At 43.5% G+C, this 26,245-nt stretch overlaps 1 protein-coding gene across 2 annotated transcripts in view; it reads left to right on the forward strand.

The window, feature by feature from the left end:
* The window catches only part of FREM3 (FRAS1 related extracellular matrix 3), an 89,429-nt gene that overhangs the window by 11,808 nt on the left and 51,376 nt on the right, over positions 1 to 26,245 (forward strand). The gene's annotated exons all lie outside the window — the stretch shown is intronic.

Below are 26,245 nucleotides of genomic sequence, written 5' to 3' on the forward strand. Positions count from 1 at the left end.
GGCAAAAAGACCCTATTAGTTCAGCTATTCCTCCCAACATAAGTATGTCATGCTCCTCCGAAAGGTTAGTTTTGAATCCAGTTGGGGGTTCCAAGAATGTCTTCTAAGCCTGCTTCTTTTGTATGTATTAATGGGTAATTAGAATTTAGACATGAACTTTTATTGGTTTTATATTCTCAGCTAAGTGTTTGTGTAACTGAGAAGCTTGCCTTATTTTAAATAAACCTTTAGATTTTTTACTGGTCTGGGTTGTCACTTCAGAGCTGCTTCATGCTAGATTCAGCTGCCTGTATTTGTCTTCTATCATAAATTGTTATCTCCTGGGCTGGAGAGGGCTTCTCCCCCACTCCTAGACAGCAGCTTTTTAGTAATGGCTTGTGTAGCAGGTGTTATAATGGTGCAGATGTAGGATGAGTAAGGCAGAGACGCTTTAATCCAGTAATTTATAATGAATAATAATTTTTAGTGTTTATATAGTGCATAAGTGTTAAATATTTGCCTTGTTTACACGACTCGGTAAACTATGGCTTACTGTGTTTGTGCAAACATATGGGCTTCCACAGAGGAACTTGCAACCCCTTTGTTCCTCCTCAATCCATTTTTTGCTCCTGAGATAAGATAAGGTTGGGCCCAGCATCTAAACCTGGGCATGTGGCTAAGTTTGCTTTTCACTGACCACTAACCTCTCCATGTGGTCTGTAATTGTGTGAGTGACTGACCAGGTGGATAGAGCTACAATCTCAAGTAGGACTGTACTAGTGACAGTTCTGAACTCTGGAATTACCCTGGGTGGAATTCTGGGCACTAAGAGTGTATGGTAATTAATATGCAGATGATTGCTCTTTGTGGCAAGTGTTGGAGTAGATGCACTCTCTTCAATCTTTATGCTGTTGTTTCTGTTGTTTATTTTAGAAGGCAAACACCTGTAATTTAAGAATAGCGCATTTGGTTTCCCCACCCCGCACACCATATTTCTCTTTATATCCTGACTAATAACGGGATGCAGAAATGTTATTTGCTCATTCGATTTGTTAATATAATGAGAGCTTTTGAAGTTTTGGAATACAAATCTATTAAAATAGACCAGGCATCCCCAAACTCCCCTCCAGATGTTTTGGGACTACAACTCCCATCATCCCTAGCTAACAGGACCAGTGGTCAGGGATGATGGAAATTGTAGTCCCAAAACATCTGGAGGGCCGAGTTTGGGGATGCCTGAAATAGACAAATGCATAAAATGGGAGTAGGAGGGGGAACTCCTGTCCAGATTATATTACTTTGAGATATTGCTTCATTGAGATTTTCTTGTATTGGATTTCAAGGAATAAGAGTTCTCTTGTTTGAGTAATAATTCTCTAAGCCATACCTCTGCTGGGTACATTTGCATCCTTGGCAGTCTTACAGCTCAAAGGATCTTCCTTTTTTGAATGAAGCCAATATAGTAAGCAATAGACAAAGCTGTGACAATGCAAATGACCCTTGTCTGCGCTTTGTCTCTACCAGTGGAAAAACATTGAACCTGAGCCAATTGGAACAAAATGGACTGAAAGAAAAAACATATTCAGTCTTCCTGTAACAGCATGCAACTGACAAACACAAGTATTTAGGCTGCAGTCCTATACTCACTTGCCTCAGAGTAAGCCCTATTGAGACTTGCTTCTGAGTATGGCATGTATTGGATTGCACTGTTACTTGGTTAACACAAGGAATGCAGTTCTGAATTTAGCCAACTAATGCTATCTTTACTATGCAAGAGAAGATGTTGTTCGTACTCGTGCAACCAACTGTTGTGTGTGTTTTGCAAGTGGATAGATAGGCACATCATGGGCTATAACTGTAGTAACTAATGTAATAAAGGAAATACATATCAAATTGATTTCTCTGGGAAGTTAGGCCACTTGGTGCACATGGAATACTCCAAACCAAGGACTATAGCTTTAGCCAGGCTTCCTCAACCTCTGCCCCCCAGATGTTTTTGGCCTACAACTCCCATGATCCCTAGTGTTATGTACTGAAGTTCTCACCCTGGGCCAGCAGGGGGATACTGTAGATAGTTCAGGTCCACATATGCAAATAAGGGATCGAAAGTGACGTTCAGTGATTGGATAGTTACAGAAAATGGTTACTGTTGCGTTCTAGTGGAGCTCTATGTAAGCAGGCTGGCTGAACCCTTCAGTTCAGTTCTGTTCTGGCTTGTGAATAAACAAGAGCTGTTTGAAGAATTGCTGTGTCGTCTGATATGTTCACCCACAACTTAACACCTAGCTAGCAGGACCAGTGGTCAGGGTTGCTGGGAATTGTAGTCTCAAAACATCTGGAGGGCTGAGGTTCAGGAAGCCTGGCCTTAGCTATGGTTTCTTGTTACCCAAAGTATGCAGTAATGTCATTATTAACAGTTGGAAAATAATATGCAGTTCTGGTTAGAAGTATGTATATCCAGTGGGAGTATCTTAAAACATTACAGTCTCTATTTATTGCAGTTTAAAATATTGCAGTCAGAGAGGCTGGACATTATGTCTAACTTGCTTCTGGTTTTTTATCTGTTGCTTTTTAAAATTGTTTATAGTGTATGCTTCTGATCTTCTTTCAGAGTGAAAGCAGGATATAAATAATATTCAAGATATAGTCTGTGTTTTAAAATTTGCTTATATTGATGTTTGGCATCCTGAGCACTAGCATGAATTGGAAAGGCTGCACTAAAATCTAATAGTAAGGTGTGTTTTTTTCCTTGTGTACAGATTAGACTTGCTATTGCTGTATTACCTCTCTCAATTAACAGGATTTTGTAGAAATTAGGTTTTTATGCTGCTGTTCAGCATACATATTAGGGGAAGGAAAACCACCTGTGGTGATCTTCTCGTCTCGGAAAAAGAATCTATGCAGTTAAGCATTTTGATATATCTATCTGTTTTACTTGCTTTATAAAGCTGTGAAGTGTGTTGAAATAAATGTATTTTAAACAATGAAAATAGTTTCCAATGTAGGATCAGACTGTAGAAACTCTGCCTTATAAGGGAAGAAATCCTGGAGGCTGGCACAACAGTATAAACAAAAAAAGTATAATCCCCCTTCATTATATACCTCCAGCCGTGTTTAAGAAATATAATACTTTGCAAGGAATACTAGTTAACAAGCATAATGCCTATGCCTGACTTTTCAAAATAATATCCATACTCTCAGTTGTCAAGTAGAAGATTTTTCTTGCCACATAGAAAAGAGCCACTTTCACTGTTAAGTGGAGGCTATTATGTCACTGCTTCTCCATGACCAAAGCTTGGGAATACATCACTCTGGATTGTCTGCTGGGAGGAGGGATCACTCAGTGGCAGCAGGCATGAGGGAATTGCACCCTTTCAGTTTAGTCCCTGGAAATAAAAGGACCAAAAAAGTAGCCAAAAGCCTACTGTCCCAAAAGCCTACTGTCCCTATTCATACACCTGAGAATGGTTGACCTAGCTGGAATCGCTGTGACTGCTATTCACTGACAAAAATGATATTTTAAAACTCTTGCTCAAAAACTATGCAACCTACATTCACCCCAAGCCACAAAAAAGCATGCCAAAAAGAGGAATTTTTAAAACATTAATTTCAGTTTTCAAAATGATAATGTTTTGCCGACCAGCAAAAATTAGTCAGAATCATCCCTGGAGTGATATTTTTTTTTAAATGAAGCTGCTGCAACATCATTGTAAACTGATGTAAACAGTGGTGCAATTAGTCCTACAAGTAAAGGATCTGATGTGAAGAATCCAGGAAAATGTGTACAGTGCTGGGGTTTATATAATAACTTCCATGGGTAGTGTGTTCCACGTGGCAGTAGCCATGGAATGAACCTCTGGCACATGCAGATCCAAAAGACGTGCCACCATACATGATAGAAATGAACAGGCAGGCATAAATTGGGTACGATGATGTCTCAGATATTGTTCAGAGTTGTTTAGGACTTCATACACTTGGTATAACACCATAAATTTGGCCTGCTAGCAATCCTGGCCACAACCCATGCTGCCACATTCTGCACTAGCTACAGCTTCAGGACCAAATGTAAGGGCAACCCCCATACAGAGCACATTGCAGTAATCCTATCATGAGGGTATCGGTGTGTGGGCCACTGTAGCCAAGCTATCCTTATCCAGGAAGGACCAAACCTGACGTACCTGCTGGCATAAGTTTAGCATTGGGTCCCAATTCAGCCTGTGTTTGAAATATTGCAATAAGAAGACTTTCCCTCAAATGCTTAAAGTATTCCCATATTTTGGAATTTTACGTAGAAGACATTTGTCTGCAACAGCACATTTGCAATTTCACAAAGCATTTTCATATGTGCTACAGTTACGTAACTGCATTTTCTCTGCTGTATTTATTTATTATTTATTTCATAAAATTTATACACCACTTGATAGGTTTTTTAAAAAAACAACAACTGCTCAACGTTGTTTACAAAAGATGTTTCTGGGGCTGTGGGCATTGGTGCCTTAGTTCGGATCTCTTATACAGGAAAAAAAATGATATACTCATACAGTTAAATACATTAAAGTCCTTAATGAAAATTACATTTAAATATAGGACATTTAATGACTGAACATAATATGCTAATGAGTACAACTAATGCTTTTTTAAAAAAGAATTGGCTGAACATTAGCTTTTCAATTAGTGCTATTTAAATATTGCAGTTAGAAAAACACTCTCTCCCCCTTACAGTTTTTCCATTGTACATAGTGAATGGTGTTAAATCTTTGATTTCTTAGCTAGTTGGGATCAGTCACTACGCCCCTTTCTCAGAGTGCCTGAGTTAATCAATAGACCGCAAGCAGGACAAACAACCTTTTATCCTTTCTGCATCTTCATCTTTCATCCCTGATTGAGAGGGGCTTTGCTATGTAAGTTGTTAGCGCTGAATATATTTTTGAAAATGTTCCTTAAGCAGATACTTGGTTGCAAGCATCCCTTTGAAGTAGTGTCAGTTCTTTTGGAGATAAATGTGAAAATGTGTTTGTTTTGTTTTAGAGTGAGGAGTTTTCCGCCTTGTCCAGTTACATCAGTTTTTTAAAAACTGAGAGAATACTGTTAATAAAGACACCATTTCAGTATAGCAAATAAGTTGACTGTAGCGGACTTGAAAAGTACTTTCCCAGTACACCTTTTCTTGCATACATCTAATTTATTGCCTAATTTTTAAATGTGACAAATAATAATTTTTTTTAGTCCTTCACATACCTACTCAGACACATATTGAAATTAACAAGACTTAATTGCATGTGTCAGTCTCATTGATTTCAATATGCTGCTGAGTTGGGGCGTGTCAGTAGGAATCTCAACCTCAGTTTATAGCAGTCTGCTTTCCTAATTGTTATCCTCAGTTTGGGGGTAAAAGTTCTGCATGGTGTGTGCTTCTGTAATATATTAAATATAATCTGAACAGCTGAATTTAGGCTCAGTCTTTCTGGACATTAATATTCTTGGTCATCTTGTAAAGCTAAGCAGCCTGAGAATGTAGATTGGTGTTTGCCTTTGCTTCTAATGGCACTGTTTTGATTGCTTTCTAGACACAACCTTTTGACACCTGCCATTTAACTATTTATAGTTCATGCTGCAATGTTTGCCTGTATGTGTCCATGACAAAGCAAACAAAAGCTACATTTCTAGCAATTTGTTACATTTGGAAGCAAAGCTTAAATATCTGACTGAAATGCTATTGCTGCTTCTCCCTAATTAACACGTTTCAGCTTGCTCAGAGGTCATTAGTGTTTTAAGCAATATGTCAAATCAATTTCTGTGCTTTCACTAAAATTACAGTAAAGGTTATGAGGACCTCAGAGTTTATAAGGAGACCACTACACTGATGACCACCCAGGAGTAGATGAGAAACAGGGCTGAATCAAAGGAAGTTCATATGTAGGCAAGCTGAGAACTCTTCTTTTTGAAATGCAGCATCTAAATGTCTATATAAGTAAATAAATAAATGTATTAAAAGCTGACATTATGTTTTGGGAAATTCATACGCTTTCTCATACAGCATGGACTTCATCGCAGTTGTTGTAGTAACACATATACACACAGATTTGATTAGAGCACCATATCTTTTGCATCGTCTAACTATATAACGGGGATGCGGGTGGCGCTGTGGGTTAAACCAAAGAGCCTAGGACTTGCTGATCAGAAGGTCGGTGGTTCGAATCCCTGCGATGGGGTGAGCTCCCGTTGTTCAGTTCCTGCTCCTGCCAACCTAGCAGTTCGAAAGCACATCAAAGTGCAAGTAGATAAATAGGTACCGCTCTTGCGGGAAGGTCAATGGCGTTTCCGTGCGCTGCTCTGGTTTGCCAGAAGCGGCTTAGTCATGCTGGCCACATGACCCGGAAGCTGTACACCGGCTCCCTCGGCCAATAAAGCAAGATGAGCGCCACAACCCCAGAGTTGGTCACGACTGGACCTAATGGTCAGGGGTCCCTTTACCTTTACCTTTAATTATATAATAATTTTTGGTTCTTTCAGCTGAATATCAAGGAAATGCACCCTCTTTTTTAAAAAAAAATGTTGCATTAAGTCTTGCCCATGGTTTTTATAATATCCCACAGAGTTTAGAATGTGGACATCCAGGTTCAAAGTATTTTTCCTGGACAGATATCTCTTTGAACTTAAACCAGCTGGAGGCAGAGGTGTCCAGATATAACTGCGGCAGGCAACATTCCCCTCTAGGCAAACGTTTGGGGGTTACAAGTCATCGGTGGGTGGGGTTGGCGGCAAAAGGGCCAAGCAACAAACATGAAGTTTACGTTTGTACAGTAGGCTAGGTTTTGCACACACCCACACACCCTTCTCTATCCTCCATTCAAGCAAGCAGGAAGCATCAAGAGCACATCCAGTTCAGGCAAAAGCACTTGTGGTGGGGGACAAAGGAAGGCATTCAGGCCTAGGGAATTGGAGTGATGTTGAGGCAGGGGTATGGCCTGGTATGGTCCCAAGGGCCACATAGGGAGGTTGGGGGCACTTTTGGCCCTGGGGCCTGAGGTTCCTCCCCTAGTGGTGGTGATCAGGGAGCGACAGGGTTTCCTTTCTAATATTCTGTGTTGCATTTCTGGTACCTGCACCTGACTGGAAAAATTAGCTGGTTTCTTTATGGTCTTAGCTCTTCCGCCTGATGGAGCTATTTGAATTAGGAGCTAGAGGACAGGTGCTTTGTAAACTTGAATCGCAGGATTATTATTTTTTTGGAATTTTGAACATTCTAAGACAGTAGCTGTGCACAAATTGTTTCAATCTACAGGGCAGGCTGTGTAAAATAAATCTTATTTCAAGACTTGGAGTAAACCTGGCACCTTCGCAAAATGGAGATGCAAAGCTCTGCGAAAATGAGTATTCAGTTGCTGAATAAATCCATCAAATTTATAGTTTTATCTCGCACTACCACTCAATCATAAAGTGGGCCTTGCCAGACTCAGCCTGCCCCCTTAAAATGGAATTAGTTGCGAGATGCTTGCATCACTTCTGTTTTGAGGAATGGGTTGTCAGCTTGAAATGTATAATTACATGAGAAAATTGTTAGTGACTAGGTGATGTACAGTGTCTTAATCCTTTATGAATATTTTTAGGCACTGTGCAACTATTAAAGGAATAAGTAGAGAAATATTTTACATGTCATGATGTCTACGCAATTATACCTATCTTACCTATCTGTCTGTGATTATTTTAAAATACTTAAGTGGCTAAACTTTATTAATGCGTAAGTAATCACATTAAGCATTGTTGTACCAGCTCTTTTCTTTAAAATACAATTTTGGTTTTTGAAGCTAAGAAACTTGGAGTTACTAACCTCTGGGTAAATGATCTAAAGGATAAAATGAGAAGCAAAAATCCCCACACTTGAGCACGCACTGGAGATTGTGCTCAGTGTTGGATGGAGGAGGCAGCTGGTCCAGTGGTGTCTCGCTGTGCAGATTTGGCCAGCGTCTGTGTCAGTTTTTTTGGGGGGGGTTGTTGATCTGGCTGGACTAGGGGTGGGCTTGAGGGAGTGGAGACTGCTTCTTTCCAAATGTATTTAAATTGTGCTTCAGTCAGTCAGTTCTTGGTCTAATGACCCATCCACCCTACCAAAGCTGTACCTATTTGTCTACTTGCACTGGCATGCTTTCAAACTTCTAGGTTGGCAGGAGCTGGGACGGAGCAATGGGAACTCACCCTGTTGCATGGATTTGAACCACCGACCTTCCGATTGGCAAGCCCAAGGGGCTCAGTGGTTTAAATCACAGCGCTGTCCCTGCTCCTGCCAACCTAGCAGTTTGAAAGCATGCCAGTGCATGTAGATAAATAGGGTAACGCTGCAGCGGGAAGGTAAATGGCATTTCCATGCGCTCTGGTTTCCATCACGGTGCTCCGTTGTGCTAGAAGGGGTTTAGTCATGCTGGCCACATGACCAGGAAAGCTGTCTGTGGACAAACGCCAGCTTCCTCGGCCTGAAAGCAAGATGAGCACCACAACCCCAGAGTTGCCTTTGACTTGACTTAGCTGTCCAGGGGTCCTTTACTGTTACCTAACTTTACCCACTCTAAAACCTTCAACTTGGAAAGCCCTTCTTGATCTAGCTGTGTTCATTGGAGACTGCAATATCTTGGGTTGGCTGCCAGTTAAAGGAACTGAAAATTAATTTAACTGCACCCTTATATTGCCTAGGCATGGCATGAGTTTTCACCTTCCTCATAGCTGAGGTAGGGAGCTTGGTATTACTTCTGTGATGGGTATTAGTTTTCATTTTCACAGCTGGTGCTTTGGAATCAGGTGGAGCTGCTCCTAAGGCAAAACAGGGTGTGCTCCTGGGTAGGGATGAGGGAGAAATTAAATTTCATTCACATATCAAATTTGCTGTTTCTGAAACAATATGAAAACCAGCACACAACCATCCCTCGAAATTTTCACTTATCTGAAATTTGCTCCGTAGTTCTCCAACTGAATAATCTTTACGAAAATACATGTTACGGGAGAGTGTGCAGAAAAATAATGCATTCGTGAAAATAGCATACAAAAATGTATTATATTTGGGGTTGCATCCTAAATAGTGAACACGACATGCTTCTGACAGTTGTCCTTGTGCACTAAATGCTATAGCACTATTGGCTTATTTTTAGTTTAGGGTAAATTTTGTATAAACTCACCCTGAATTGAAATCAATGAAAGATCTATATAGGCAAGTCAAGCTTGCAATCTAGGCTAAACTCTGATTTTTACAATGATGGAATTTTTCCAGAGGGATCGGTAACTGTGTTCACAGCAGAGATGGGAAACGAAAAGCCCTTGAAATGCTGTTATCCTCCAACTCCCATGAGCCCTGGCCATCATAGCTTGCAATCAGGAATGATGGAACTTGTAACATCTGGAGGGCCAAGGTTGCCCCAGACCTGTGTTGTGGCTATTGCAATAAAGAGTCTTGCACTGCAAATGGGTGGAATGATGACCCTATTAACGTCAGCTAGTAATGTAAGAGAGGCTGTCTGGAGTTTGTTCCTATAGAAAATTGTAGCAGGAAGGTTATTCGTTTCCGTAGCAGTTGAGTTAAAATGTAATGAGAGGTAATCGTATAAATTGCTTATTTCACCCTTAATTTCCACTCTATATTCAAGAACTAGCAGGAAGGAAATACTAGATTACTTAATACATTTGGAAGATAGCTGAGAAAAATAGCAATTCTTAGTTTTCATGGATGTTTGCCATCCCAGTTAATCCATATTAACTTTTTAAAAATGTTCCTCTGTTTGAACTAAGCATTTACCCCCATACGTAGCTCTAGATTATATTTCTGTGTTACAGTTTTTACTGCACCCATGTATGCATGCTTGTGAAAGTGCTGCAGTTTTGTTTAATGTCTTGCTGCCTTACACCTGAGTGGTAGCAGGGAGGCTGAAGAGAAAGACTGTTTAATCATGGATTTATAGCTACCTTTACATAGGCAATATAACAATAGGCCAAACAGAGTGAGATACTTTTTAAAAGGAAGATTTCTTTGAACTCCATATTTGCGTTTGTTCAATCCCAGTTGACTAGGTTTTGATCAATAGCAGTTGACTGTAATCATTCCTGGAACACTTTTAACAACTATAGTAGTTAAAAACATCTGGAAGCCTCTGGCTATATCACTGTCAGTGACAAATCCATGGGTGGATAGACCGTAGGTCTCAAAACTTGTATAGAATCATAGAATTGCAGAGTTGTAAAGGACCCTGAGGATCATGTAGTTTAACCCCCTGCAATGCAGGAGTATGCAGCTGTCTCATATGGGGATCGAACCTGCAACCTTGGCATTAACAGCACCAGGCTCTAATAGCTGAGCTATCGTGTGCTTAGGGGCGTCCTCTTCCAGTGCTAAGCTCATGGGGGCCCACCGCAGTGGCCATGAACTACAGTGCCCCTCGCTGCACTTTTAATTGCCTTTCAAGCCATGGAAGATGACAGTCTGAAGTGCAGAGCCTTTTATATCCGTGGAGGGTTACCCTGCATTTTAGACACCTGCAACATCAGGGTACAAAAATGTGTGGGGAGCATCTGCAAACAACAATGCTTCAGCATACCGCTTTCCACAAGTTGGAAGGCAATAGAAATTATGCTGCCTCACTGCCCATTCTTCCTAGCTCAGCTTCACACCTGAAGAAGGTATTCCTTGTACTTACTCTGAACCTTCACAGGGGCTGGGGCTGGTGTGAGGGAAGAACACTGATCCTTGGGGATAATATGTGGAACACAAATATACCAAATGTCTTCCATAATAAATTTGGGGGCATGAAATGCTTAAGGAAAGTAGATGGTGCAGGTGAGAGAAAACGCTGGAGTGAAGCACGGTGGGAGTGCTTTAATATATTTTATTTTTCTGCCCCTCCTCCCCTCACCTTGGGTATTATTGAACTTTTATCCTCAGATTATTACAACATTTTTACTGTTGAGGTTCTTTTTTCTTATTGTTGTTTCCCTCATTGTTTCATTTATTTCTATATGTTGTTATTAATCGCCTTGAGCTTATTTCGGAAGGAAAAGTAGGGTACCAACATTCATTGAAACAAAGGTGTTTTCAGCAGTTAGCAAAACACACACACACACATATATGAATGAATACAGTGTATTATTTGCCATCTGTAATACTGTAAACCTGTAAGCACAGTTGCAAATTTAATCTTACATGTCGATCATATAAGAATGGCAAAATGATGAACTAAGTAATTGGCAAAATGGTGTGTTCTGTTGTTCAAAGCAGCCCATGTGTAATGAGACCTAGAGGATTTGTTGGAGCACAGGAAGCAATCAGAGACGGGATCTGTTGTCCTGCCAGCAGCTTTTGCCAGAATAACAATTAGTGTTGGACTTTGTGGCAGTGTTACCGGCAGATGCCAATTAGGCATAAGAGTCAAAGGAAAGCCCAAAAAACCTGTATTTCCTTGTCTGTTCTTTCCCTGTCTCCACATTGAGTGGAATACTATCTAGCAAATGATTCTCTGGCATGTAGAGAAACTTATATTTCTGTCACAGCTCTTGGAACTCTTCCAGAATACTGGCAGGAACTTTAGAGTCTTATGAATAGCTATCTATTCTTATAGCAGGTTTATTTTTACATCCTGTATTCATTTCACTTGAATACACTATGCTGGCACCCACAAAGTGCATTTATCATATTTTTCCAAGCACACTCTTCAGGGCACTGGTGTATGTATGTGTGTGTGTGTGCGCGCACACACACACACACACACACACACACACTCTAATAGGATCGGTGTTTTTTCACATTCTAGGCTAGCAGTCTTGTGACTTTATAGATCCGTATGTATATAATTGGACAGAGATTTTGCAAGTATAGTGATGGGTGTCTAAAAGCCCTGATGTATAATTGATAATGACAGCAATGCGTATATAACAATTGCTAATTCTATTTGAATTGTGTTGGGTGGGAAGGCATTGAAGATTTTGATATTTTAATTATCAAATCATCAATTTTACATAGTTTTTTCATGAAAATATCTTTTGTTGTTTTGTTGTTGTTTATTTATTAAATTTCTATACCACCCTTCATCCAAGAATCACAGGGTGGTTTACAATATAAAAACAAAAATAAATACCATAGCAGCAAACAAAAACAATAGCCCTCCCCACACAGTTTAAAAGTCCATAGATTGTTTAAAGAGCCAAAGGCCTGAGAGAAAATGAATGTTTTTGCTGGGTGCCAAGTCAGTGCCATATTCCTAAAGATGCATAGAGTAACTTTTCATTTATTTATTTTTTATGGTGTGTGTGTTTTCACTAATGTACAGCAGTATCCAATGATACAAAATGGGGCAAGTCCATCCTGCTAGAATGCCAGTTAGTTGCTGGCTGTTAGCACATGGGGCTCTGTAGTGATAAACCTGTGTCATGCATCACTTGCCTTAAACGCAACAATTGTTAGTTTGGACGGAAGACCCATCTAGGAAGCCGAATTGCAGGAAATGAGCCCAGTATCCTCTCTGGCGTTTTGTTACCAAGCAACTGATAGATCAGAGCCATACCGCCTTCGAACCTAGAGATAACATATCAATCATGACGTTTCACTGTTGATAGACATGTTTATTAATTTGTCTAATCCACCTGTTCCTGAGCTGCTTAACACAATTGGGTGGTTTTTGCTACACTACACTTGGCACTAGTGAGGTCACTGCTCTCAGACTGACCTACCCTGGTGTGCCAACATGGCCGTCAGGGTAGGCAGTACTGAATTAGATGGGCCACGGGTGTGACTTTGTACACTAACTTTGCTATGTAATGGGGCATTTCTGGATTATCTGTTGTGTGGGTGAGAGGGAAGGCAAAATTAGCAGGAAATTGGCCCTGATGGTGTGGTTGCTTCATTCATGCAACACCCATAATGGGGAGGGCTTGCATCGCAAGGACATGGCTTTGAGTGCATGTAAATGAGGTCTTATTTCTTCTTCTGTGGTGTTTTTGGATGTCTCGTCTCTTGAACTACTCAATTCACATTTGCTGCAACTTGTATATTTATCTTACCTGGTGACTTTTACACACACTTCTCTTGAACTTGATGTTATTTCTGTATTGAATGTGCCTGGTGAAGCACATAGTTCAGCCCCCTTCCTGGCTGTTCATGCCTGGCATTTCACAATAGAAGCAGGTGATAGAGTTTGTTTTAAATATGATTATCTTTCGTATCTTGACATGTTTTGTATTTTTCTCCTGTTGAAAATGGTCATGAAAAAGGAAGGCTCTCTGGAGAAAATGGCAGAGAGTTGAAGGTTTTTGTAAAGACCTGACCTTTATTGGGATACTATTGGTCCTTCAGAAGTTGTTGGACTCCAGATCCTATCAGTTGCAGCCTGCAAGGCAGCGGTCAGGGGCGTTGTAGTCCTGGAATAATGGAAGGGCCGCAGGCTCCCCATGCTCATTCTTCTCATGAATCTGGATGGTAGAGTGTAACCTGTTAGGGTCATGACAAATGTCAATGTTGCTGGTTGCATAGCTGTATGTCTTAGCAGTGGGGCCACAAGTGGATGGCAAAGAGAAGGCGGAACGGTTCAACACCTACTTTGCCCCAAAAGGAAATTGGTGCCCAACCCAGCGATAGCACAATAAATGCTGCGAGGAGGATGCTGCAGCGCAAGATAGGAAAAGAGGTGATGTGTTGTAGAATAATCCAATTGAAGAAGCTAACAAATCTTGGCTGAATCTAGGCACGTCAAAGAAGTGATTCATTTAAACGTGTTGCAAACTCAAACAGGGAAATCTGGTAGGGAAAGATGGGACTCCACAGCGCCATCTGGTGTCACCGTGTTATATCGCATATACAACACATATAAAATGCTTTTTCTTTACCAATCTAGCCAAGTCCCATGTTGCTGGTTGGGAAGGAGCCCCCATAACACTTTAAGCTTCAGGGCCCAAAAAATGTAAGGCCACCACTTCCTCTGCCTGCTCTTTAAAGATCCTGTGTAAAGAGCAGGCAGAGGGATTTTATCTCCCTGTTTTTGCACTAAGTACCACTATTACCTCATTTTTATTCACACTTTCCACTAAATTATGCGTTTTTGTAAACATTGGTTGAAGAACTACATCACAAAATTCAGATAGGTGTGAATTTCAAAGGATAGCTGTGTTTCAGTTTGCATGTTGCTACAGAAACTGCAAGTTTGATATGTTCAACTTTAAATGCGTATTGAATTTAACGTCTCATCCATCCCTCATCCAGCCTTAATGTTTTGTGTTAGACATACAAATGAAATTAAGGTAATGTGTGTAGCGGAATTAAAATAATGTAATTTACAGATGATACTGTGCCTTTCAGATGTCTTAGACTGCAGCTCTCATCACATCTAGAGGCACTAAGTTGGTGAAGTCTGGTATGTAGTTATAGAATTAATAGGAATAAGTCAAATAATAGGATTAATAGGAATAAGTCAAAATTATTTTGTTACGTTATTTTGAATATCAATACCATTGATGGAAACTTGAAAAAGCTTGTGGGAAACTGAAATGTGGAGATCTGGATGTACTTGCTATCTATGTGTTTTCCATGTGAAATTTAAAACAGGAAAGGAAAACACTTTGGAATGGGAAAGAAAACACTGTTCGAAGAATTATTGTTTTAAGAGACAGAATGTGCCGAATTGAAACAGAAGACTCAAGAAATGTGTTCGGATATATAAATAAAGCAATATAAGGGATCAGAAAGAACATGGCTGCAGCATTATTATTATTATTATTATTATTATTATTATTATTATTATTGTCATCATCAAAATCAGTTTCTAATGAATGCTTTGTAGCTTCTTCTGAAAGGCACCAAGTACAACCCTTAAAAAGATAAATGTCTAAAAATGGTGGGGTGGCAGCACAGAGCAACTGACAAGAGACAATAGGGAATATACAGTTTGTGGCCTCCTTTTACACTTTCTGATTTTGTGTTGCTGCAGGCACTGGCTCTCTTCGATCAATTAACTTCTAGGCCTATTGAAAGAAACATTATCTCACTTCATAAAATGGGGGCTTGAAAGCGTGAACTCTTTTCATTAACTTAGTTTTCTGTTATCAAAACAAACAATAATTCTTATTTGTGTTTTACAGTGTAGTGCGTGCATAAAGGGAATGTGTTCTGTCAACAATTATAAATGAATATGTTAAGATATTAACATTTCCCAGTGACACTGAACGTAAGACAGCTTTAAATAATGTGACGGATTAGGAGACCCCTAATGTCTGAGCAAAGCTTTTATTGTATATACAGCTATATATAATAGTACATCTGTTGTAATCTTAGTTAAGGGAGGGTATCGGATCTCTGAAATGGATATGATAGGGCTTCTCACCAGCTAAATTTTGACCAGATAAAATCCAGTACTTTTTTGAAAACTTTAAAATGGCTCCTTTACAGTGCTGCAAAAATATAATACTAGAAATATGATAGGACAGTCAGAATTCAGTTTTATCATCCACTCTTAACTTTTGAATAATGGCATGTGACTTAATCTGAGTGGCGTTTCATCATTGCATCCATAATTACATCCATTTATACTGATCTGTTTTGTCTTTGAAATAGCAGAAATCCCTAGTATACATAGATTTCATTTATTTAGGACTCTTCCAAGGTGGGAGTCTTCCTGTATGAGAAATAGATTGAAGCTTCATCCCCTAGACTTTGTGCTGACTTGAGTGAATTAAGGAATTAAGAAAATTATTACGTAACGAATAGGCTTTAAATTATGGCTTGCAGGAATATTACCTCTCATTGACAAGTCAGTGCTGTTGAAAGGGACATCGGTATTCAGACCAGGAATGTAAAAATCAGGCAGCAAAGTTTCTTAAAGAAAAAGTTTTTATTTGGATTTTTGTCCGACAAAAAGCAAATAGGGTGCATTCAGGAAAATGAAGAATGCCCGCCCCCCCCTTTGGGGCAGTCAACTTATATATCTTTCTGCAAAGCACAGTTCAGCCCCTTGGCATCCCTTTAGCCAATGATTGACAATTTCCTATGGTCATTGATACATATTCATTAAAGCTCAACCAATGAATAAATTTGGTGGTGGCCTTTCGGTTCCAAGTTGCCTATTCCACTAGGTGGTGCTACTGGCTTATAATCTACTTAACCTCTGTACTAGTTCCAGGAACTGCCCCTGAGCAGGTGTTTACTGGAAACGCGTCCTGTGGTTTTGACAGTTTCTCTCTCTCAGAGTTATATCTGGATTTAGGTGGTTAGCTACGTCCTGCTACTTGCCTTTGTCAGGGGTCGTTTCTCAGAAATGGCTTAACCTCAGGTGCAAGCTACCCTAACCACATCCTTGCAAGCTTGCATGCTTGCTGCCTCTGCAAAAGGTGGCAAAGTGACAAACATGAGAAAGAGAAATAGTCTTTAGCTTTCTAAAATGGCTTTGTGCTTTTAGCTTTTAGATGGCCCTATAATATGGCTTCAGAGGTTCTTAGCCTGGCTCTCTATTGGTCATCCTGACCTTCACCCCTGCATTCCCCCCTTTCCATCACGAAAATGCTGACCGGTCACGGTTCTCCATTTTCGCTTGATGGACCTATAGGTGCAACATCATAGAGAGCCAGGATATAGGTACGTGTTGCTGCATTAACTGAGCGGCTCACCATTTGGCGTACAATCTGAATAAGGCAAGGCAAAAAGCATGATAAGAGTAAAATGGTAACGAAGAGAAGTAAAATCACAAGCAAAATCTCTTTTAACCATGACCAACCTGGGAGTTAAGAACTAATTCAACTACATACACTGGGGAGACCTGCACCATCTAGACTAATTTTGTGGTACAAATCAGCCTGTAACACTCAGACCTGTTCAGGCTCTTAGCTACAGCTGTTGTCATATTCAGGAAGGTGTTTTCCCTCCACCCTGTGGCCATTTGAGAGGTGAGAACCATCAGGAGGCAGGGTATGATCCACATCCTGATGCGAGGGATGTTCGGTGCCCCAGAACAAAGAACTGTACCACCAACACAGAAATACCACAGGCCAAAGGGATGGGGGCCCACGAAGGCCAGGTCATGTGGGCCTCTAACTCCTGGCCCTACTGAGGCGTGAACAGCGTCTACACACAAAACGTTCCCACTCTACACAGGGAAAAGTGGCCGCCTGGCACTGATACACTGTTAGGCCTCGGGAGCTATAGGGATGGCAATAAACTCTGTAAAGTTCAAAGGCTGGTCCTACTGGGTGGAGGTCACCTACGTGGTCTCTGACCAGGGCCTATGGAGGCTGAAGCCTGGGGTGGCAACCATTATGCAGCCACAAGAATACCCTACCACATTCAAGGGTATTAGATGTGGAGTTACCAGGCCCAGTAGTTCAGGCAGTATTCTGGGATTTTTGGGAGGCTCGAGCCACCACGACAACCACAGGTGGGGCTGCAGGATTTACTGGCACTTGTTCAGCAATTTCAATGTGCACCTGGTTCAGGCTCCCTCCCCTGCAATATTTGCATTAAGATAGGCTCCGTCCCATGCAACACCTGGATTAAGATTAGGACCTGGTCTACCAGATGGGGTTGGTACAGTGGTCTACCTCCCGATTGACAGTTGGTTACCCCCCCCCCACAACAGCAAGAGCGGTCCAGAACTCGATAGATTTCGACTGTCTCTGCAACTTCCCGTAGGAGCAGTACCCATGTGCGCTGGACAGTGGTGTGGAAGAGAAGCCACAGTGGGGTAGTGGGATGTTTCAATACGGCAACCTCAAAGCCCTGTTCCCAATAACCAATGAGCACGCCATTTCTTACCACTGGCAAGACGAACCAGTCATAGCAGAGGTCCGCAGGCCAATAGGGTCGGTATGGCTCGGTGGGGTCAGGGCAATAGGACATAGAGCAAAAAGGGCAGTAGGACATAGAGCAAATCAATACAGAACATAATAGAGAAAAGGGGAAAGTCCTTGTGAAAGTCCTTGTGAAGATCAGTCGCAGGATCACGTTGCCCGTGGCCCAACGCGTTTCCGGTAGCGTCAGACACAAGGTGATGATCAGACGCGTGTGATGCACCCAGGGAATCACGTCGGCTACTCTCACCGCAGTTGGGATGGAGAGGAGGACGGTATATGGGCCTCGCCACTTAGGGATGAGGGGGCTGCGCTTCCACACTGTCACCCGGCTGGAACTGGTGGACCGGCTCAGCGAGACTGCATGGTGTAGGCTCGAGGTAGTACCTGGAAAGGGAAGCAAACACACACGGGGACAGGAATTGCACTTGTTCCTGAGTGATGTGATCTCCCACCCGCCCCAAACTGGCGGGGATGTCTCGGACGAAAGGGGTTGGCCTGCCATACAAAAGTTCAAAGGGTGATAGTCTCAGTCTCTTGGTTGGAGTGTAGTCCTGACTCCTGGGTCAGCTTGGCCAAGTGGGTCTTCAAGGTGCGATTCATACGCTCAGGTTTCCCCAAACTCTGGGGTCTGTAGGCTGCGTGTAGCCTTCAGTTTATCTGCAGCGCCTTGCACACTTCTTGCACAACTTTATCAATGAAGGCAGGGCCATTGTCACTGCCAATACTTCTGGGGAGGCCAAATCGGGGTATGAGTTCATGTAACAGTTTCTTGGACACTTCACAAGGTATCTCTGTTCTAGTGGGGTATGCCTCTGTCCAGCCCGTCAGGGTGAAGACAAACACAAGCAGGTATTTGATACCCCTAGCTGGAGGCAATTCAGTGAAGTCCACAATCAGGCTTTCCATAGGGGTAAAGCCCACGTGTTGTACACCCGGTGGGGGGAGGTGGCCTTGTCTGGGGGTGTTCTTGGCGCACAGGACACACCCCTGGGATATAGCAGCAACTAGTTGAGAAAGGTTAGTGATATAGAAAAGTCTCCCAAGGTGTGCTCTGGCAGCTGGACCCCCTAGATGAGTGGACTCGTGGTAATTCTTCACAATCACGGTAGCCAGATGTTGGGGCACAAAAACACGGTTTTCTGGTAGACGGAACCATCCCTCCTGGAGTGTTGCTCCTTCCTGGCGTGCCCACTGTTGCTCCTCCGGTGTGTAGCATGGTTCCACATCGTCTGGAGTGAGTTGTGGGATGAGGGCTGCGTTGAGTGCTGGTGGAGGTCTCAAAGCTGCTTCACGAGCTGCGTTGTCTGCCTTCCGGTTGCCCCTAGTGACCATGTCCCGGCCTCTCCCATGGGCTTTGCAGTGCATCACGGCAATCTCTTCGGGACCCATACTGCTTCCAGTAACGTCTCAACTTCTGGACATTAGCCTTGCATCCTGCTGCCAATTGCAGGGCAATGCCTTTTGCTGTTGGACTTCGCCTCAGAACACAAACAACTCTTGGAGACTTTGGCTTTCTTAGAGGTATTGGAACGGCTTGCCTGGCTTGCCTGGCTTGCACCCCCACTTCTGGGTGCTCTGCTGCCTGAGGAACAACTTATTGAAGCGTAGAAACAGCTTCCCAAAACAGCCTCTAGCCCCCTCTGGGCTCGGTACTTTTTCTGGGCATCCTCTAGCCCCCTCTGGGCTTTCTGGGCGTCCCACAGCCCCTTCTGGTCTGGCTGCCACTGTGGCCTGACATGCTGTCTTCAGTGGCTGCCACGCTACCCAGGACTTCCTCCCTTGGAGTATTGCCAACAGCCAAGAATCAACGCTGGCCCTTAAAATGACTAGGACCCTTTGGTCTCTCTAGAACATCAGGCACGTCTGCTTCACAAGCTTCCACTGCGCCTGCAGACTTCTCAATGGGTTGGGCAAAGCCTGTTTCAGCCTCCTTATATTCCATAAGGGTGAGAACCGAATGGGGCACATTCACATGCATCTCCTGGCCAAACATGAACTTGCCTGCTTCTTCCACTAGTGTGACGGTGGCAGTGACAGGCCACAGACAGGGTGGCCAGCCTTTCACTGTGGAATCTAATTGCTTGATAGTCTCAAAGGCTTCTTGTTGGGCCGGTCCCCACTCAAAGGGGTCTCTTTCCCTTCCTCTGGTATTCTCATTTAGAGGTTTTGCTAAAATACTGAAGCCTTGGATCAGGATTCTGCAAAAGCCTACTGCTCCACAACTTTAAGCTTGTCTTTTAGGGATATCACAATCTCTGCCTCTTTTTTGCAGTGACCTTTTGACAATTTCTAGATGGTCAGTATGTTCAGCAAGTTGTCTGGATAAATTAGCTAAATCTTCATCCCTTTTTTTGCATTTTGTAAAGTGAGCTGGTTGTGTGAATCTTTCACTGATTTCAGCTCATTCACAAAACTTTGTTCTTTGTTTTTCTTTTAATTTTAGTAACTTGTTCAATTTCTCCTTTACAGAGATATGTTCATCGACCTGGGATTTAAAATGGTCTGTTCCTCCTTACATTCTATTCCTGTTTCTTGCAATTTTTAGCTGATTTACTTATTTTTTCTTTAAGCAATTTAATTTGTGACTCACACCCCATGAGTTTGTTGTTTTAAGTAACATCACAAGTATTGATTGTAGAATGAAGATCTTTAACTGTTTGGCTAGTCTCTTTGTTTTGCCTAACAAATTCTTCATTCTCTTTTGTTTTACTAACGTTTTCAATTTTTTTTTCCTCAGCCAGTTCTGATTTTATTGCACTTAACTGTTCAGAAAGTTCTGAAAGCTTTCTGCCTCCACTGTTCACACCTTTGGTTTGTAGATCTTTCAGTAACTGGACTTCCCTTTCAGCCTTAGACAACACTATTTCCCTGTCTTGCATTTCATCCTCTTTGCACTTGATCTGACATTTCAGAATATTAATCTGCTCAGAATACACATTTGTATTTGAAATAATAGCAGAAATTTCTTTGTCTTTCTCAGCTAAAACCTCTCTGAGGTTGTCAAATTCTCTTCCATGCCTCTGGAGGTCTTGAATTAGTTGAGACCTCTCTTCTAAATGACTTGTGTTTAATCTATTAAGTCCTTCATATGTCTGTTCAAGATCCTGTTACATTAATTCTATAGCAGCATCCTGTTTCATGCTCTTTTCTTTTCTTTTCCTCTGTTAATGCAGTAATAACTGCTTACTGTTCTGTACACTCTTCTCCATAAACACTGCACTTCTTCTGTACATCTTCCCTCTCCAAAACCTAACATGAGGGAGTGACTTTGCAATGTTCAGTCCTGCATTTCTTCAACCAGGGGGGGTGATTGTCATCTACCACCTTCAGCCAGTTGTCTATATAGGGAATCTGGTCAGGATGTCCCCCCTGGTCTTTGCTGATTTTGGTCCTTCCTTGAAGTTGTTTAACATACATTGAAGGGGAATTACTGGACCTTTCAAGCCTTTCAAGCCTCCCCCCTCCCATTTTCAGTATGGCCCTGTACAGCGTCCCCACACCAAACACTCACACATTCATTTCGCAACTTTTCTCACCCAGGTGCGGTCGCCCGACTGGGAAATTGAATAATTGTTGCTACGACCCCAGGGGAATGCCCCGGGGTAACACACATACATGCACAAAATGCCTCTCTCGTTGGACGTTTGCACGACACACTAACCACCCTGTGCCCCCCCTTTTTCTCCTTCCTAATACCAAAGCGTGGGTGGTTGTCAGCAGTCAACCCTTCTACTTAATGCCACTATCCACGCTGGAGATGTGATCAGTATCTCCCTTCTCCTTAATTAAAAGGAGGATTTCCTATCCCCTCAGGGCTTATTGCCATGTACTCACCCCAGCCGGCTTTTCTCTGTCCTGTCCTCCCAACCTCGGCTCTTCAAATCCGTTGTCCTCTGTCCCAGGATACAGCAAGAGGGTCAAGTTGCCTTCTGCCCCCCTCCGAAGAAAAGGTTTGGTGTGCACGTGGAAGCCAGGAGGTCTGTTGACCCTCCCCTGTCTCTGCCCAGAGGGCAAGGGAGCTGCCTCCTGGTCTCTGAGGACACTTAAAGTCCTTCTGATCCGAGTCACTTTTGGCACCAGAAATGAAAGGGACATCGGTATTCAGACCAGGAATGTAAAAATCAGGCAGCAAAGTTTCTTAAAGAAAAAGTTTTTATTTGGATTTTTGTCCGACAAAAAGCAAATAGGGTGCATTCAGGAAAATGAAGAATGCCCGCCCCCCCTTTGGGGCAGTCAACTTATATATCTTTCTGCAAAGCACAGTTCAGCCCCTTGGCATCCCTTTAGCCAATGATTGACAATTTCCTATGGTCATTGATACATATTCATTAAAGCTCAACCAATGAATAAATTTGGTGGTGGCCTTTCGGTTCCAAGTTGCCTATTCCACTAGGTGGTGCTACTGGCTTATAATCTACTTAACCTCTGTACTAGTTCCAGGAACTGCCCCTGAGCAGGTGTTTACTGGAAACGCGTCCTGTGGTTTTGACAGTTTCTCTCTCTCAGAGTTATATCTGGATTTAGGTGGTTAGCTACGTCCTGCTACTTGCCTTTGTCAGGGGTCGTTTCTCAGAAATGGCTTAACCTCAGGTGCAAGCTACCCTAACCACATCCTTGCAAGCTTGCATGCTTGCTGCCTCTGCAAAAGGTGGCAAAGTGACAAACATGAGAAAGAGAAATAGTCTTTAGCTTTCTAAAATGGCTTTGTGCTTTTAGCTTTTAGATGGCCCTATAATATGGCTTCAGAGGTTCTTAGCCTGGCTCTCTATTGGTCATCCTGACCTTCACCCCTGCACTGTGAGTTGAATGGCGTTTGATCCAGGCTTCTGCTAAAGGAAAAGAAGACAATTTTTGCCACTTACCCCTTCCTGCAACAGATCCCCCATCCGCCTCAGCAATGTGTTCCAGAGGGGCTGAGGGGTCTTTCAGAGTTGCATGGAGGGTGTTGCACAGGGAAAGGATAGTTTGCTAGAGTTGCTTCTCGCCTCCTTTCACAGATTGCTTCCACTAGATCAGGTATGGGGAACCTTTGGCCCTCCACATGTTGCTGAACTAGAACTTCTGTCAGCCCCAGCAAGAATGGCTAATGACCAAAGATAATGGGAGTTGTAGTTCATCAACATCTGGAGTGTCAAAGGTTCCTCAAACGTGCTCTAGATGAAAAGCCATTCTGCAAAGAGAATGGCAGCATTGCAATTCTTCTGGCGATCCACTATACTGATGGCGGCTGGCATTTCTAGCATGACAGGAAGTATAAGGGAAAATGTGTTGGGAAATGTCATCTATTTAACCTGTCCAAATGATACTGAATGACACGCACAAGGTGTGTGGAATGTTGTCATCTGCACTCTGCTTTGAAAAACAGAAAAGAATAGGCTTCTACATAGTCAACTTGTATTAGCCCAAAACTAGCTGCTGTCCTTAAAATTCCCATGGTGTGTCTTATTTGTATAGTCACATAGTGTTATTACTAGTGGCTACTGTATTTACAAAATGTTATCTTACCAAAATGTACACTCAACAGTTTTGTAAACTAATCGCCCAACATCATTTCCAATTGAACATGAGAATTTGACCACAGAAGGAATCAGCAAGAACTAAATTTGCCTTACACATAAATAAGAATTAGTTCACATATCTGATTATGATTTCTTTTAATCAGAGTTCAGAAAGAAAAGTAAAATCGAATTTCTTTCTCTTAAAACCCTCTTTCCATACCTTGACCTCATATCATTTGACCTTTGGGATAGAGAGAGAGGCAGCCCTGAAAAATGAGTGCAGTTGTCTTTCCTTTCACGGATGCTCAAGACATCTTGGTCACAAAAGTTCTCTTTTTTGAAAGAGGAAAAAAAATGCAGACAACTTGTCACGGGAATGGAGACAACTTGTCATGAAGAGCTTGCAGCATCTGTCATCCTTAGGAGGAACGTATTAAGCTGACAGAGGCCTTGTGGCTCCATAGTATAAGTCACAGGTGTTATTAACCATAATAGCTCAGTGAAGAGACTCATTTAATAAGAGGTATGCAGCTGTCATCTGGGCTAATTTGACTGTATTTCTACCAGCAATTTCACCAAGATAACAGCGATTTGTGCAATACAGGGCATTTCTTGTCCTCCCCTTAAAAATTCAAACCTTAAGTATTTTCATGGGGTACGTGCAGTGCTTGTTCTTTGCATCCCAAAGGCCAAATAAGGAGTCAGACACAGTAGGTTGGGTTGAACTAAGGGCCAGTTTGTTAAACAACGAGCCATATGAATGCCTGCAGAGGGAAACCCCTTTAGGTTGGGGAGTAAACGGAACCCCAGGCCAAGCCTGCAGCTAACCAACTTGCCTGAAGAAATGGGGAGTATATACAAAACACTGCTAAACCTTTTGTTACGTAAATACTATACTGGTATTGTCCAGGAGGGAGAGAACATGCCAGTCAGGCATGTGTGTCTGCCTGGGTCCTACTCAAGTGTAGAGCTGAACTCCTGACAGTAAATGCTGGCCGTTACCAGAAATGGGGAGTATGGCAGAGGTGCCTGCCCCTTATCCCAGGTATACCACCCTGGGATAGGAGAGGAGGCACAAACCTCCACTGGCCAGAACGAGCAACTGGTGAGCAAAAAAGCCTCCTTCATGGCTGAGAAGCGGCTCTAGGTCATACTGAGAGTTGTGGGGGGGGGGAGAGTGGGTGCTGCTAAGAGAAGGAAAGGGGGTAAAGGTAGCCTTTGGCCTCTAAATAGGGAGTTGGCTCCACTCCCACCGCTTTCACGTATGGGGGGGGGGCAGTGTGGTGATACAGAGCGTCCACCAGGAAGCAAACCACAGCACCACAGATCTCAAAGGTGTTCTGCTGCTGAGACTGGCTGGCTGAATGGTATTTCTGTAATTTTCTTGGTTGAAAAAGAATTTGATTTAGAGTATTCAAAGTACTATTCCGCAAGAGTATGATCTCATATTTTAAAGAACATTTCTAAGTCATTGCTGTTCCCCATCACACACTTCGCAGCTAATTAAGACCTGGCATTGTAAAGTTATTGTTATGGGTTGGGTAGGGAAGGCTTCCAATTCCTGGATCTAGCAATTAATTAATCCAGTTTATTTGTAAGATTTGCCACACAGCAAATGGGTAAGAAGCAAAGCACCCCTCAGATCCAGATAAGGAAAAAATGGTGCTTTTATGAAAGCATTATCTCAAGCAGTTTTAATTATCTTCTGTTAAACCCAGTGATGTGTACCGTATTTTTCGCCCCATAGGACGCACTTTTCCCCCTCCAAAAATGAAGGGGAAATCTGGGTGCGTCCTATGGGGCGAATGCAGGCTTTCGCTGAAGCCTGGAGAGCGAGAGGGGTCGGTGTGCACCGACCCCTCTCACTCTCCAGGCTTCAGGAAGCTATCTGCAAGGCACGGGAGCCCGGCGTTGGGCTCCCGCGCCTAGCGGAGAGTTGCCTGCATGCCGAAGGCTGGGCGCGCTGAGTTCAGCGCGCCCAGACTTCACACAGCTCTCTGCAAGGCACGGGAGCCCGGCATTGGGCTCCCGCGCCTAGCGGAGGGTTGCCTGCATGCCGAAGGCTGGGCGCGCTGAGTTCAGTGCGCCCAGACTTCGCGCAGCTCTCTGCAAGGCACGGGAGCCCGGCATTGGGCTCCCGCGCCTAGCGGAGAGTTGCCTGCATGCCGAAGGCTGGGCGCGCTGAGTTCAGCGCGCCCAGACTTCGCGCAGCTCTCTGCAAGGCACGGGAGCCCGGCATTGGGCTCCCGCGCCTAGCGGAGGGTTGCCTGCATGGCGAAGGCTGGGCGCGCTGAGTTCAGTGCGCCCAGACTTCGCGCAGCTCTCTGCAAGGCACGGGAGCCCGGCATTGGGCTCCCGCGCCTAGCGGAGAGTTGCCTGCATGCCGAAGGCTGGGCGCGCTGAGTTCAGCGCGCCCAGACTTCGCGCAGCTCTCTGCAAGGCACGGGAGCCCGGCATTGGGCTCCCGCGCCTAGCGGAGGGTTGCCTGCATGGCGAAGGCTGGGCGCGCTGAGTTCAGCGCGCCCAGACTTCGCGCAGCTCTCTGCAAGGCACGGGAGTCCGGCATTGGGCTCCCGCGCCTAGCCAAGAGTTGCCTGCATTCCACACCCCGTCGTTCAGCGCTCAGGCAGGCAGGGAGGGAGAAACGGGGCGGGCGTGCGCAGTTCAAACCGCCCCCCCCGCCCGGCGTCCTTCCCGCCTCCATGTTGTTGCCTGAGGGGAAGATGCCGACGCTGCCACAAGGAGGGCGGGAGAAGGAGGAGGCTGAGGCGGCTGCTGTCCCGGGAGCGGCGGGACAGAGGGGAAGGCAGCGGGGGTGGGCGAAGCCTGTGGGGCGCTGATGGGAGGGAAGGCGGAGAAGGGGAAGGAGGCGGCGCCTGGGATTGGCGCCGACAGGCAAGGAGGGAAGGCGGCAGCTTCTGTTGTTGGTGCTGTGGCGCAGCGCGGAGACCGGCCTCCTCCACAGG

The sequence above is a fragment of the Podarcis bocagei genome (genome assembly GCF_964188305.1).
Source record: "Podarcis bocagei genome assembly, chromosome: 9".
NCBI lineage: Eukaryota > Metazoa > Chordata > Lepidosauria > Squamata > Lacertidae > Podarcis > Podarcis bocagei.